Below are 15,901 nucleotides of genomic sequence, written 5' to 3'. Positions count from 1 at the left end.
GCGCTGAAACTCCCTGGTAATTTCACTTTATTTATTTATTTATTATTTATTTTTTTTTCTGCCTCTCACGACTTGAACTGTTTCCAAAGAGGAGCAATCAAGACACCTCGGCAGCTAACTTGGTCTGCGTTTTGGAATCACCTCTAATCAACTTTATGGAGCAGCAAATCAAGATAACCTTTTATTTATTCTACTTTTTTTTTTTTTTCGTGTGTCCTTCGGTCGTAAAAGAGAGAAAAAAAAAGGAAGAAAACGGAAGCTACGACCTATTCACTTCCTTTACAGCACTTCCAAGGATCGTTACTGGAAAGGTACCGCGACGAACAAGAAAAAAAGAAAAAAAAAAGTGAACGAAAAAACACTGGAAGGCAAGAACAAACTGTCAGAAAAAGGATATATGGTACTGAACTTGGTCACCTTGAGCCAGACAGCCTTACCTATGCACCTGTTCATTACAAAGCCATCATCACCGTCGCGGCGTGTAGGTGACAAGTAAGGAGCACCATTACTGGCCCCCTTCTGACACCTCGGCCGCCATTACCATCACGTCACCCTCCCTCACACCTGACATACGGAAATGCTCACGGGGATTAGCTCTATTTTCCCACAGAACTCGACCACCTGGCGGCTGCGTAGCTTAAATACAGGTGCTCAGCATTGGCGGGTCACTCTGGCGGCGTCCCCTTCCCTTGGTGATGCGTGCGGAGTGTTAGGCCATGTGAAGGAGATACATGATGGGATTAATGCTCCTGTGTGAGGCAATGCTGGGACCACGTAAGGACGGCCAAGGTTGTCTGGGTTACAGTTGTGCCTGTTTGCCTCATGTACCGGCCATTATGGAGGAAATGGACGTGGTGACTGATACGGCAACATCCACAACGATAGTAGTAATGACAAAAACAACAAAGATAACAACACTAATGATAGCACCAATGACAACAACAACGACAACGATAACAACAATAACGACAGCAACATTCTGTAAAGCTCATAGATCGGACATGATGTAAAAAGTGGACCTGGTAACAAATACAACAGCATCACCACCACCACCACTACCACCACCACCAACAACAACAACAACAACAAAAACGACTACGTAAGAAAAAAAAGGCTCCATTTACAGAGTTCTAGAAAAAAAAATATTAACTGCTACAACAACAAAAGACAAGAACACTAAGAAGACCTGCCAAAAGAGAAGAAGAAGAAGAACAATACTCGCAACTTTCCTTCACAGTTAAATTAGAGGAAAATAAAAGTCCATATGGTGAGTGTTACATCATTATTATCAACACCACCACCACCACGACCACAACAACAACAACAACAACAACAACAAATTACCATGTCCTGCCTAAATCCTAAACCAGCACAAACCAGAAATCTAAGCGAGATCCATAAAACTGCTTCCCTTCATGATCACATATAAAAAAAATCTGAATAATAGCAATAAAAACTGGTGTGTGTGAGAGAGAGAGAGGGAGAGAGAGAGAGAGAGAGAGAGGGAGAGAGAGAGAGAGAGAGAGAGAGAGAGAGAGAGAGAGAGAGAGAGAGAGAGAGACCCCTAGGTGTGTTAATAAAAATAAAATTACAAAATAAACAGAAGCAACAGCAACAAAAAGCAACGATAAAAATTATGATAAATAAACGCGAGGTGCAATTTACATAACATTACTCTTAAAACACACACACACACACACACACACACACACACACACACACACACACACACACACACACACACGCACGCACAAAAGAGCAAAGCAGGCCACCTAACAGCAGTCTAAAGTAACGAGCCGGGAACAACACTAAACTCGAGTAATGTCGCCAAGGTAAACAAGTATACGAGTATCAAGAATAATCAAAATAATAAGAGGCCTCAGGTTGCAGATTTTTGTTTATTTTCACATTAGCATGAACCGCACGGGACAGAGAGAGAGAGAGAGAGAGAGAGGAGGAGAGAGAGAGAGAGAGAGAGAGAGAGAGAGAGAGAGAGAGAGAGAGGAGATTCCTAAAATGACCCATAAACCTTCTCTACGACATTATTTATTTGTAAAAGACTCAAGGGGAATACTCTCTCTCTCTCTCTCTCTCTCTCTCTCTCTCTCTCTCTCTCTCTCTCTCTCTCTCTCCTCTCTCTCTCTCTCTCTCAAGTGGCAAGAACAAGGGGAATGTAAGGGGAAGAGAAAGGCAAGTGAGGGGAAGTAAGAAGTCAATTGAGGAGACTGAAAGCTGTTATGAAAAAAAAAAAAAGGAGGAGATCGAGACTGGAGAAGAGATGCAAGGAATAAAGAAGGAAAGACAGAGAAGAGGGGGATGAAGTGAATAAAAGAGACTAACGAGAAAGGAAGAGACGAATCGTGCGAAATAGATAAGTGGTTTGAGATGAGGTGATTAAGAGTGATGAGGGGAAAGATGGGCCTGGGATGAGATGAGAGGATGAATAAGGGAGATTGGGAGGAGAGGAAGGGGCGGGGTAAGGGAGAGTAAGGTGGCGTTACGGTGCGGTGAGTAGCAAGGTGGGTTGGGGAAGGGCGGCTCGGAGAGGGCTGACTTTCTAAAGGGTGATTTTGTGGTGGTGTTTGTCAGGGTGGTCGTCCCCGCTTGTCTGTCGGCGGGGTCAACGTGTTCGGCGGGGGCGTTAGGAGGACGAGGAAGAGGAGGAGGAGGAGGAGGAGGAGGAGGAGGAGGAGGAGGAGGAGGAGGAGAGGAGGAGGAGGAGGTGACTGGAGGCGAGCGAAGTTGGGAGAGGAGATGGAAGCAAGGATAGAATTGAAGGAAGATGAGAAAAGAGGATTTTAAAGAAGCGAAGGAGAAGGAAATATAAGAAGATAAATATATAAAGTTAGATCTAAATGACACTTGGCACAAAGATACAAAAGCGCAGAAAGAAAAAAAAAAAGAAAGAAAGAAAGAAAGAAAATACAAGCAAAATATGAAAAGAAACAGGAACCGTTCTTCAAAATTATCCCCAAAACGCCTCCTGCCCTTGAGTACCCACATCACAAAACCCTAAATGCTGCTGCTGGTGCCTTTTCTCATTACTGGTGTTCCTTAATGTTGCTGCACCTCACTATTTTAATGGCCTCTAAATACTGGTGATCCTAAATGCCAATATGCTTCATTATCATACTGGCGAACCTAAATGTCTGCACTTTATAATCATACTGGTGTGAATATAATCTACTGGTGTCCCTAAATGCTGATATGCCTCACACCTCTATCCTGCTGCCTCTAAATGCTATTGTTACTTCATTATCCATACTGGTGTCCGTCACTGGTGTCTCTGCGTGTTCCTGTACGTATACTAGCGGTCCCTGAACACTGGCGCGGCAAGAGTGTGTAACGATGACTGGTGGCGCATGAGAGAACAAGTGAATGCCTGACGGAGAACTGTCATGCCTCGCGCGGGAAGCTGTTGTCGTGTTGTACCCTGAAGGTGTGATGGCCTCTGCGAGCCTCCCCTTTCTCCCCACTCCCCCCCTGCGCCTTGATAACCCCTTCCTTCCCACCGCTTCTCTTACTCGTTTTCCATATCTCTTCCATAACCCCTTCCTTAACATCTCTTCCATCCTCCCCACCTTCCTTAGCACCCCTTCCCTCCCCATCCTCCCCATTTTCTCCACAACCCCCTTACCACTTCTTCCCTATTTCCCCATTCTCCTCTTTTCCACAACTTCGTTACCACCCCTACCCTCCTCCCCATCCTCTTCCTCCTTTCTAACCCTCCTCCTCCACAGTCCCCTCCCCCCCTTGTACTGTCCATTCTTCAGGCACTTTTACCACCCACGTACCGCCCACAGCCCGTCCGTCATCCCCTTACCCAAACCCCCCCCACACCTCCCCCCGTCTCCCCCTCCCCCGCCTCCAGAGACACGGGACGCTGGACTTGCGGGCTTCAAGGAATAAGGACCAAGCCCTTAGCCACTCAACCAGTAGGCTTCAAGTGGGTCCTCCCCTGTTCCCTCCATTAACTCCACCTCCTCCTCTTTCTCCTCCTCCTCCTCCTCCTCCTTCTTCTTCTTCTTCTCCTCCTCGTCCACCCTCGCGGCATGTTGTGTGTTTACGGAGCGATGACCGAGCGGGGCGCCTCCTCCCCAGGGGCGCCGCCACCCACCCGGAACCGGCCACCCTCACGCCCACGCTCACCTCACCATCACGCCCCTCCTTCCTTCCTTCCTTCCTTCCTTCCTTCCAGAAGCCATCATCTCCTCCCCTTCCACTACCTTCGCAGTACCAATTTTCCTCCCTTTCGCCCTTTATATCCACTTGTTCCCTCCCCCTCACGCCTCTCCAGCACGTCACCCTTGTGAACTCCTTCCCTTCCGCTGTATTGCAACCTCATTTCTCTCTCCCCTCCCCTCCCTCCCTCCCCTCACCCTCTCGCTCTCTACCGCCACAGCAGGAGGAGCAGTACCGCCCTCATCATCGCCATCAGCAGCAGTACCGGGCGACGAACCCCGCTCCACAATTTTCTCACTTACGAGGGCCAGAAAACCACGAACACGCGGAGGAGGCCACCTAGCGCGGCCATCCGTGACCCAACCCGCAGCTCGCCCCTCAGGCTCACGGGGCGGCGGAGAGCCAGGTGTGACGGCCAGGTGTGTGATGGCGTGGAGTATCGAGTCAGGTGTTGCGGTAAAATGTAAGGTACTCGTATAGTTGTTGCGTGAAAGGTATAAGAAGAATCAAGGTGTGTGGTAGGTCATTGTGATAAGACAGGTGTGTGTGTGTGTATGTGTGTGTGTGTGATGAACAGGTGTATCAGTCACGTGTAGCGGTAAATTGTTATGTACAGTTGTTGTGTGGAAGAGATGCAGGTGGTATCTAGGTGTGTGGTAGTAAGGAGTGTGGCTGACAGGTATAACAGACAGGTGTATGATAAGCCATGTATATTAAACCGTCACTTATGAGGATAAAACGTTACATATAAGGTGTTTGTAAGGAAGGCGGTGAAAATCAAGGTGTGTGGCAGTCAGGTGGTGTGATGGGACAGGTGTGTGACGGACAGCTGTATGGTCATCTGAAATATTCACAGGTACAGCATTAACATTAAAACATTACATAAGCACTTAGAGAGAAGGTACAGAAGGTGAGTGAGAAGTCAAGGTGTGATGAGTCAGGTGTGTGCATGAGTCAGGTGTGTGGTGGCGGCGACGGTCAGGTAATTATATGATGAGCTTGCTGGGTAAGTGTAGAAAGGGTTGATGACTGTAGTGGTGGTCATGTAAGTAGAGGTGATGAGAAGTAGAAAGTCAGGCGTGCAATAGCCAGATGTGTAATGGAAGAAAGCCGAGGAAAGATGCATATAATGACACGAGACAAGGAAACATACAGAGAAAGAGAGAGAGAGAGAGAGAGAGAGAGAGAGAGAGAGAGAGAGAGAGAGAGAGAGAGAGAGAGAGAGAGAGCGAGAGAGAGAGAGAGAGAGAATCAGTAAATAAACAAAGGCAGAGTGAATGCGGCAAGATAAATACTAGGATGAAAGGAGCCAAGTACGAGTGTGTAGGGGGAAGATTAAAGGGAAAAAACCAGGTGAAAGGCAATTGGAGGGGGGGAAAACTGATTCTTTAAACACAATGGCGTAGAGAATAAACAAAATGCTGAAGTACACGAGCTGCGACTTGATGCAGAGAGAGAGAGAGAGAGAGAGAGAGAGAGAGAGAGAGGAGGAGAGGGGAGAGAGAGAGAGAGAGAGAGAGAGATGAGAGAGAGAGAGGAGAGAGCAGGGGGGAGGAAACAGACGCCGTGACACAGCACTGAGAGCACCGGGAACAGCAGCAACAGCAGTAACATCCCCTTACGGCTGTGTGTGTGTGTGTGTGTGTGTGTGTGTGTGTGTGTGTGTGTGTGTGTGTGTGTGTGTGTGTGTGTTCACCACGGCATATAAAACAGGTATATACACTAGACAACAATAAATAACACACACACACACACACACACACACACACACACACACACACACACACACACACACACACACACACACACACACACACACACACAGGTAAAACAGGTAAGAAAAAGGTTAATTAACACACCTTTCCACCTCAAAGAAGCAACGCCACGGCATCAAACAAGGTCATCATTTCATTATTATTATTCTGATATCATTATTTCCCTTCATCGTGATTAGAAGAAGCGTCTATCACCTCAACACACACACACACACACACACACACACACACACACACACACACACACACACACACACACACACACACACACACACACAGTTACTTCCCCTATGTCCGTTTATTCGTTCGTATGTAAATAAAATAAATTCATAAACGTTTCCGAAGATACACAAATGAAATCAGAAGAATAAGAAGAAAAAAAAAGAAAAAGAGGGAGAAATTCGAGGAAAAACTGGAATGCTGCTCTAGTTAAAAAAAATAAAAAAAATAAAAAATACACTCTAAAAATAAACTAAATGGACAGCGTCGTGTATATTTCGTATATATTAAAGAAACACACTGGGTCATGCGAGGTCACGAGAGGTCAAGGTGGGTCATGCAAGATGGAAGGGAGGGAGGGAGGAAAGACGAAAAGGAAGGAAGAAAGAAGGAATGAAGGAAAGACGAGGGAAGAATAAGAGGGAGAAAGATAAAGAGAGAGAGAGGGAGAGAGGAGTGACGGCACGCGAGGAGACAAGGTCAGGTCACGCCATTTTGACCTCCACTGGCCTGAGTTATAACTGTGGAGGTCATGATGGAGGTAAAAGTGTGAGAGATCCCCCCCCCTACTCCCTTCAACCTTCCCTCCTGCTCCCAATCACCCCCCCCCCTCCAACCCTTTCCTCACTCCTTCCCTGGCCTTCATCATCCTCGCCCTTCAAACTTCATTCCTCCCTGCACTTATAAACAACTCGCTGTCTATTTTCTACTGTTTCACCTTCTTTTTATACATTTTTACACTCCCTCCTCTCTCACTCACTTTCTCCCTTATTTCCTGTCTCCCCCCAAATTTCCTCTCCCCTCAAAAGAGCTTAATATTTGAATTTCCTCTATCTTTTCCTTCACATAACTTCATTTATTTTCCTCATGCGCTTTTTTCTGGCTATCTAGCTTTCTACTTGACTGTCTGGCTATCTATCGGTCTCTCTATCCATCTATCTGTCTTTGAATTGTGTATTTTTGTATGTATGTATGTATGTATGTCTGTCTGTCTATCTATCTATCTATCTATCGCTCTATCTATCTATCTACCTAGCTAGTTGTCTATCTTAGTTTACATTTCTGTCTATCTATTTATCTATATATCTATTTACGGATCTGTCTACTGTATCTATCTATCTACCTATCTATATGTCAAATATTCGATCTGTCTACCTGTCCTTCTCTCTATCTTTTTTTTTTTCCTTTTTCTTTTTCTTTTTTTTTTTAAGCAAGAGGGACACCGGCCAAGGGCAACAAAAATGAAAAAAAAGAAAAGAAAAAAAAGCCTACTGAGATGCCGGTCCCGAATAGAGTCCGATGTGTGTATCTATGTGTGTATGTATGTGTGTATGTATGCATGTATCTATCCAAAGCTTCTCTTCTTAGCATCCCATAAAGGAGGGAGGTATTTATGGCATAGCTAGATGACATGTGTGATCTAGTACTATCAGGACAGGATAAGGAGTTACTGTTGGCAAAGAGAGAGACACACAATAAAGAACGAGGCATTGGTAAGCTCAGCGAGGGGGGGAAAGGCAAGTCAGAGGTACGTTAAAGAAAACGATATATGTATAGAGAGGAGAAATAGAGATCGTGTAAGAGGATTCACCGTTAGCAATGTTAAAGGGAGGAGTTGTGAAATATTAGCAGTTATATGTGAGAATGGTCAAAGCTCATCAGTTCCGTGGGTCCCAGTGTTACAGGAGGGATGTTGGTTTGCTGGGGTCAATGCTGAGATGAATAACAATAAATAAATAAATAAATAAATAAATAAATAAATAAATAATAATAATAATAACAATAAAAACAAAAAATAAGGAGTAATAAATAAATGAATAGACAAACAAATGCAAAATAAAAGACATAGATACCAAAATAAATAAGTAAAACAAATTAAATAAATGCAAAAAAAATGACAAATAAAACATATATAAATGAACAAATCAAATCAAATCAACTAAATATATAAATAAAACTGTAATACCCCTTACGAGCGGAGATTAAAGGTTCAAGACTTACATTCGTTAGTGAAGCCAAGACTAAAAGGGAACATGATAGAAGCATTCAAGTGGCGCAAGGTTATAACAAGAGTGATGGGGAAAATGTGACGCCATAAAGCAATATCTTCTTCATCCTCTCAGCACTCTCCCCTTCCACTCCCTTTCCAAACTCCGTCTCCCTCTATGCACCGCTACATGAGTTCACACACTTCACCAGCCATTGTTTATACATCCACCCCTCGTTATCCACCGGGGTTAGGTAACAGACACACTCGTGGATAAGGAAAATCCGTGGAAAATTAATGATCCCCTTAAGAACACCTTGTTGAAGTAAAGAAAACCTGCGTATACATGGCTGCAAACATTTTATCTATCAATTAAGTAAAAAAAAATGAATAAAGAAAAAAAAAGTGGTGGAAATGATGGAAGGTTGCCTCTCATCGCCTCCCCTGTTATTTGAACTTGTGGTTGTAAAAATAGATAAATAACGAGGGTCGACTTTGTATTCCACGTGTTCTATGGTTGTGCCTTTTTCTCACGACAGTACAACCCCCTTCACCTCACATCTTTGCCTCCACTCCATGCACAAGACTCGACTCCCTCTCACTCCTATTCTGTCCACCTCACTAATGCAAGAGTTAACCATTACCTTCACTTGTCCCTTTCACTGGTAAAACTCTCTCTCTCTCTCTCTCTCTCTCTCTCTCTCTCTCTCTCTCTCTCTCTCTCTCTCTCTCTCTCTCTCTCTCTGTATAAACTTCACCTCCTTCCTACGACCTGAACTGTTTCAAAAGAGGATTATCAAGGAAACTTCAGATATTAAACTGTCTAACTATATTGAGCTTTTGGTAGTTATATATATATTTTTTAAGGGGAGGGGAGAAAGAGGCATGAGTTTTCTTTTTCTTTTATTCTTACCATTCTTGTGATCTAGGCCAGACTCCTTAGCACATAAAAATAAAAGAAGGGGAAAAGAAGTTCGCTAAGCATTCTATTCCTGCCCTCCGCTACCTTTTCATAGGGGTGAGAAGGGGGATTTTCCTTTTATTCATTTTTGCATCATTGCCCAGACTCAACACACACGCACACACACAAACAAAAAAAAAAGGAAAAAAAGGGAAAAAAAAAAGGACAAAAAATCACTAAACAGCCATTCTCTCCCCTCCACTTCCTTTTCTTTGGGGGATTAGAAAGGAGACGCATGATTTTTTTTTCTTCTTCTTCTTCATTTTGTACCCTTGGCCAAACTCCTTAGCACGTAGAAAGAGAGAAAAAAAAATAATTAAACGTTTGATCTCTCCCCTTCAATACTTCTTCTGCACTACCTTCACCTTAATTAACATCCATTAGCACCTGCCCTGTTGCCTCCCCCATCTCTCCCTCACTATCCCTCTCCCTTACACCCTTCCCTTCTCTCCCTTCCCTCATTATCATTCTCACTTACACCCTCCCCCTGACTTCCCCCAGACGTAAGCCAGTGTTCACAGCATCCTCTTCCTCCCCCTCCTCCTCCCCTCCCCCACAGGCAAGTTTCGCCGCTTTTCTATGTACATTGAAAATTTTATAGTGTTAATGTCTTATAAGAGTGTGTCCTTGAACGTAGGGTAAGGGCTTCTCTCTCTCTCTCTCTCTCTCTCTCTCTCTCTCTCTCTCTCTCTCTCTCTCTCTCTCTCTCTCTCTCTCTCTCTCTCTCTCTCTCTCTCTCTCTCTCTCGTTTTCTAAGCATATTTTCAATACAGATTATTTCTTTGTCCTCCTAGTCTTTATGTAGATATTTTATATCGCGTACAGCAAGAGTATTAAATTTTCATCCTTTTTAAAACCACAAGTGAATAAAAACGAGGCTTCATAAAAATAACATCTTGATCCGAGCATTTTTAAAACACTTTCCACGCTTGTCATGAATGATGAAAAGCATAGGCAACGTAAGAGAGGATTCAAGACTACAAAAGAAAAAAATAAATAATTAAATATACGTATAAGCTAGATTAACTTGTTCAGTTAAAAAAAAAAAAAAACTAACTTCAAAAATACGAGTATATTATTTATCAAAACAGAAAAAAAAACAAAAAAAAAAACAAGATATATTTATAGCGTACGAGAGACGCGGGATTTTAAAGTCCTTGATTAAAAGAAACACCACCCTCACTGAAATGAAATGCTGTTTGTTTAAGAATATATGAACATAAGGGAGGCTCCAGTAAGTCACGCGGATTGCCACGTGTCGGACTGAAGGCTTCTTGCAGCTTCCTTTGTTTTCTTATGCAGTCACGTCAAATCAGTAGAGCTACACGTGGCAGGCCCTGTGTAAAACAAACCTACTTACATCAACCTATCATTATTAATCTATCTAATCTTCTAAGGTTCTGTACTGACTCGGCATTAACAATTCAGTGTATTCCAGTAATCTCCTGTACTATTTCAGAAGCACTATCTTTCTATTTCTTTATCGATTCTAGAGAAAATAATCTTAGTGAAGCCATACTATTTGAAAACTATTTTTTTTTCAATCTAGAGAGAACAATTTAAGAGACTCCATGATAGTAAAAGGGTTAACAGGTACAGCCGCCATCTAATTAAACACAGGAATATAATTAAACACGCTCACAAGAACAATAACCTTATTCTCACATGAACATGTAGTTACCTCGTTCACTGCTATGGTCGTCTTGTCTTAGCATTCAAATCACTATAATAAATCGTTTAGATGGACATAAAAAAAGAAAAAAATCTGAGGTTTAATTGAAAAAAAAAATTACAAGTAAATAAATAAATAAAATAAAATAATAATAATAATGATAAAATAAATCAATAAACAAGTCTTTTAAAAGCCGTAGATGGTCATGGGAAAGACTGACCACCACTGAATGGATTAAGCAACAGCAAAATCAAAACTTACCCTCACATGAAAACTGAACTTCCTCCCACACGAACATGAACCCTTTGACAGCTATTTGGTACATCTTTCCTTAATCACTAATCACTCTGAGACATCTTTATTTGTTCTACAGCCACCTGCAATACTAAATTGGGTAGAAATTGTAAAATCTTTTCTTTTAATTCCCTTCTTTCTTGCATATCCTTACAAAGATTTCATGCATTACTTCTGGTGGTGCTGAATGTTACGTAACGCACTGAAAGGGTTAAGCATACATGAACATCTAGTTAAGCACAACAACAGCAACAGCATCAAAACTTACTCTCACATGAACATTATTGATTTTCACGCTGAAACAGAACCAGGTCGCGAACTCTTGACCCGCCGCCCGCCATCCCAGGGTGATAGAGAGAGGTGGGCTAGGGGAGAGTGGGGGTGTGGGGGAGGGAAGTGGAAGGGTTAGCGAGAAAAGGTCACGGGTCAGGCCTGAACGTATGGGTATACAGGGAACCAATCGCCGTCGTCTAATCCGACACCTGACCTTGGCCTATCCAGACTACGTATATATATATATATATATATATATATATATATATATATATATATATATATATATATATATATATATATATATATATATATATATATATATATATATATAGAAAAAAGACAGAAAGGGAGAGATGGGACAAGAGAGAGAGAGAGAGAGAGAGAGAGAGAGAGAGAGAGAGAGAGAGAGAGAGAGAGAGAGAGAGAGAGAGAGAGAGAGAGAGAGAGAGAGAGAAAGAGAGAGAAAAAAAAGTGAAAAAAAGGATTAAAGTATCATATACGATTTTTCTTTCATGTGTGTGTGTGTGTGTGTGTGTGTGTGTGTGTGTGTGTGTGTGTGTGTGTGTGTGTGTGTGTGTGTGTGTGTGTGTGTGTGTGTGTGGATTTAGTTTCTCTCTCTCTCTCTCTCTCTCTCTCTCTCTCTCTCTCTCTCTACGGTATGTATCAGTTAACATGTCTTTTTATATTGCTGTCATTCCGAACACACACACACACACACACACACACACACACACACACACACGGGTCAGTAGGTCACACGCGGCCACAGGAGGTGAAGGTCATCCTAGCGAGGAAAGCGCGTGGAAAAAAAAAATATATGTATGTGAAATTATCGGCATAAATATGTCATTTTATCAGGAGGAGGAGGAGGAGGAGGAGGAGGAGGAGGAGGAGGAGGAGGAGGAGGAGGAGGAGGAGGAGGAGATGATTATCGGAAAGAAGATAACACGGAAGAAAAAGTTAATGAACTGAAGAAGAAGAAGAAGAAGAAGAAGAAGAAGAAGAAGAAGAAGAAGAAGAAGAAGAAGAAGAAGAAGAAGAAGAAGAAGAAGAAGAAGAAGAAGAAGAAGATGATGATGATGGTGATGCTGGTGATGGTGATGATAATGATGATGATGATGATGATGATGAAAAGAAGATAACGGCAAGGAAGAAGAAAAAAAGGAAGAAAAAGGAGACAAAAGACTAATAGTACTGATAATCATGATACTGACGACGGTGACAATAAAAATGAGAAGGAAGCAGAAGAGAAGAAGAAAAGAAGAAAAGAAAAAAAGAAGAAAAAAAAACAAGAACCCAGAAAATGACAAAAATAGGGTTGGCTAACAAAACAAACTACTTTTCATCTCCCCCTCTCTCTCTCTCTCTCTCTCTCTCTCTCTCTCTCTCTCTCTCTCTCTCTCTCTCTCTCTCTGTCACCTAACTCCCTTTCCGTGCTTGCAAAAGGCGTAAAAACAAAATAAAAGGGAAATACAAACACGTATCTCTCTTCTGTACAAACAACCCCAACATTATTTCATTTTTCATATAAATTCGCATGAACTTTTCAACCGTTTTTCTTCTCACCTGTTCGCCTCACCGTTAATTAAATGGTAAACAGGGGGAGGTGTGAAGGATGGGAGGTGAGGAAGGAAGGGGGCGGGGATCGGGATAGGTGGAGCAGTGGAGTGGAGAGGGGGTGGGTTGGTGGGGGGAGTGTGTGTGCGCAAGCTCGTCCTTCTTCCTTCTGTGCAAGCGTCGCTGTCCGTCACGAGAGGAGAAAAGTGCAAGAATTATGAGGAAGGTAAGATGCAGTGAAATTTATAACCTTCTGTGTGTGTGTGTGTGTGTGTGTGTGTGTGTGTGTGTGTGTGTGTGTGTGTGTGTATAAATGTGTGCACCTCTCTCTCTCTCTCTCTCTCTCTCTCTCTCTCTCTCTCTCTCTCTCTCTCTCTCTCTCTCTCTCTCTCTCTCTCTCTCTCTCTCTCATTACTACGCATTGTTAATCGTATGAATGAAGCTTTTCTTTTGTCAACTATAATAATAACTTCCATTTGGCGTTTTTTTTTTTTCGAATGGATTAAATATTTATAACTCAATTCTTTATAAAAAGTGCTGCTTTAATATTCATCTATAAAGGGAGGAGGAGGAGGAGGAGGAGGAGGAGGAGGAGGAGGAGGAGGAGGAGGAGGAGGAAAAGAAGGAGGAGGAGGAGGAGGAGGAGGAGGAGGAGGAGGAGGAGGAGGAGGAGGAGGAGGAGGAGGCCTGAGTATTACTGCGGAAGTGAATGTGGAGAGAGAGAGAGAGAGAGAGAGAGAGAGAGAGAGAGAGAGAGAGAGAGAGAGAGAGAGAGAGAGAGAGAGAGAGAGAGAGAGAGAGAGAGAGAGAGAGAGAGAGAGAATTATAGTGAACAATGAAGATTCAAGTTTTATCCTCATTATTTTCACTCTCACCAAGCTGAATATAATCGTAATTTAAATACAGACAGGTGACGTGGCTGGAGGGCGTTGGGGGGGACGGGGAGGGAAGGAGGAGAAGGTGCACGGGGAATATGGACGATAAAGAAGTGTTAGAGGTGGAGATGTAGCGTAAGGGAGAGTAGGGAAGAACAGGGAGAGAGAAAAAAGGAGAAAAGAAAAGCAGGGAGATCAGTTAAATATTCACAAAAGAAAGATAGGAATTGCCAAACCCTCGTTATTATTTCACGTGGACGAATAAATGTTGCTCTTTGAAATTTATAACTGTTGGTGTCAATTTGAGGGAGATGAATAAGCGAACAAAATAAGATAAAAGTAAATAGAATTAATGATTCTTGCTTATTAATTAATCAACACGAATTAACAAGTATAGTGATAGAATAAATTAATAAACACATAGACGAACAAAAAAAGAAACAAACCCGTAAAACAAGAAAATATTTTAACATTTCAAAATGATAAAAAGAAAAAAAAAACACCGATATAATATTTCGTAAGCGATCAGTCACAAAATTAATAATAAATTTCCCCTTTCACACATTCATGGCCTTGCTCTTAATAACACCTGAACCAAACACGACTCACCCATCCAGGATACACTTTTTTCTCTCCCTCTTTTTTTTTTCCCCCCTTGGATTAAACAGCCACCATTTATAAGCTCATGTCACACCCTCAGCGTAATTAGCCTGCCACGAGACAGCCGGAGGACGCCACACACACAGACACACACACACACACACACACACACACACACACACACACACACACACACACACACACACACACGCTAATTGCTGCTGTTGTTGTTGTTGTTGTTGTTGTTGTTGTTGCTGTTGTAGTTGTTGGTGTTGTTGCGGTTGTTGTTGTTCTTGCGGTTATTGTTGTTGTTGTTGTTGTTGTTGTTGTTGTTGCGGTTGTTGTTGTTGTTGTTGTTGTTGTTGTTGTTGTTGATGTTGCTGTTGTTGTTGTTGTTGTTGTTGTTGTTGTTGTTGTTGTTGATGATGTTGCTGTTGTTGTTGTTATTGTTGTTGTTATTAATGGTGGTGTTGCTACTGTTGTTGCTGCTGTTGTTACTATTGTTGTTCACATAAGGCAAGACAATAAACTGAGAAATGAAAAATGGTTCTTTATATAAAAGATAAATATTTAAAAACATCCACCAACTCAATCTCTTTCAGCTGCTTCAGTAAAAGAGGTGCCACACAGGGCGTCCATCGGGACCTTCACGTTGTTATCAAATCTCCGTCATCCTGTCTTAAAAATTTCGGTTTGTCATTTACTAAAACATAAACCGCATAAGAAAATTAACATTAAAGTGTCTGGCACAAATGTTTCATTCCAAAATAGGACTCTCTCTCTCTCTCTCTCTCTCTCTCTCTCTCTCTCTCTCTCTCTCTCTCTCTCTCTCTCTCTCTCTCTCTCTCTCTCTCTCTCTCTCTCTCTCTCTCTCTCTCTACTTTGATCTCATGTTTTACTTTAACAGTTGCTGCTGTGGCAGTTCATGGTCATTGTTCTATTTCTTCCTCGCAAACCACAAATAGCAGAATTTCACAACGTTCTGCTCTATCACCCTGTTTTCCTGAGTCATCGGTTATCTCGTGAGATCTCACTGCATCATTCATTCTCGCGTCGATGACTGCACCCTGCATTTCCCAGCGTCATTTGTCAGACGATCCTCTCAACATGCATCGAAGGACAGAACGGCGAGCATAGAGTGCTATCTTTAGATGCCCCACTTATGTCTATAAATGTGGACAACCTGCTAATCTTTGATGCCTCAGACACTTGATTCGTCCATTACCGATTAAACACAGTATTCCACCCAACGGTAAATAAATGAATAAACAAACAAATAAACAAATGAATAAATAAATAAATAAATAGATATAATATATATATATATATATATATATATATATATATATATATATATATATATATATATATATATATATATATATATATATATATATATATATATACATATAAACACACACACACACACACACACACACACACACACACACACACACACACACACACACACACACACACACACACACACATATATATATATAT

At 42.1% G+C, this 15,901-nt stretch overlaps 1 protein-coding gene across 5 annotated transcripts in view; it reads right to left on the bottom strand.

Annotated features, from left to right (window-relative positions):
- LOC135100844 (orphan steroid hormone receptor 2-like) overlaps nt 1–15,901 on the bottom strand; it is a 262,572-nt gene that overhangs the window by 211,003 nt on the left and 35,668 nt on the right. The gene's annotated exons all lie outside the window — the stretch shown is intronic.

This window comes from Scylla paramamosain, chromosome 5, assembly GCF_035594125.1.
Source record: "Scylla paramamosain isolate STU-SP2022 chromosome 5, ASM3559412v1, whole genome shotgun sequence".
Lineage (NCBI taxonomy): Eukaryota > Metazoa > Arthropoda > Malacostraca > Decapoda > Portunidae > Scylla > Scylla paramamosain.
Note: the sequence above shows the minus strand (reverse complement) of the source record. Positions and strands in the feature narration are given on the sequence as shown.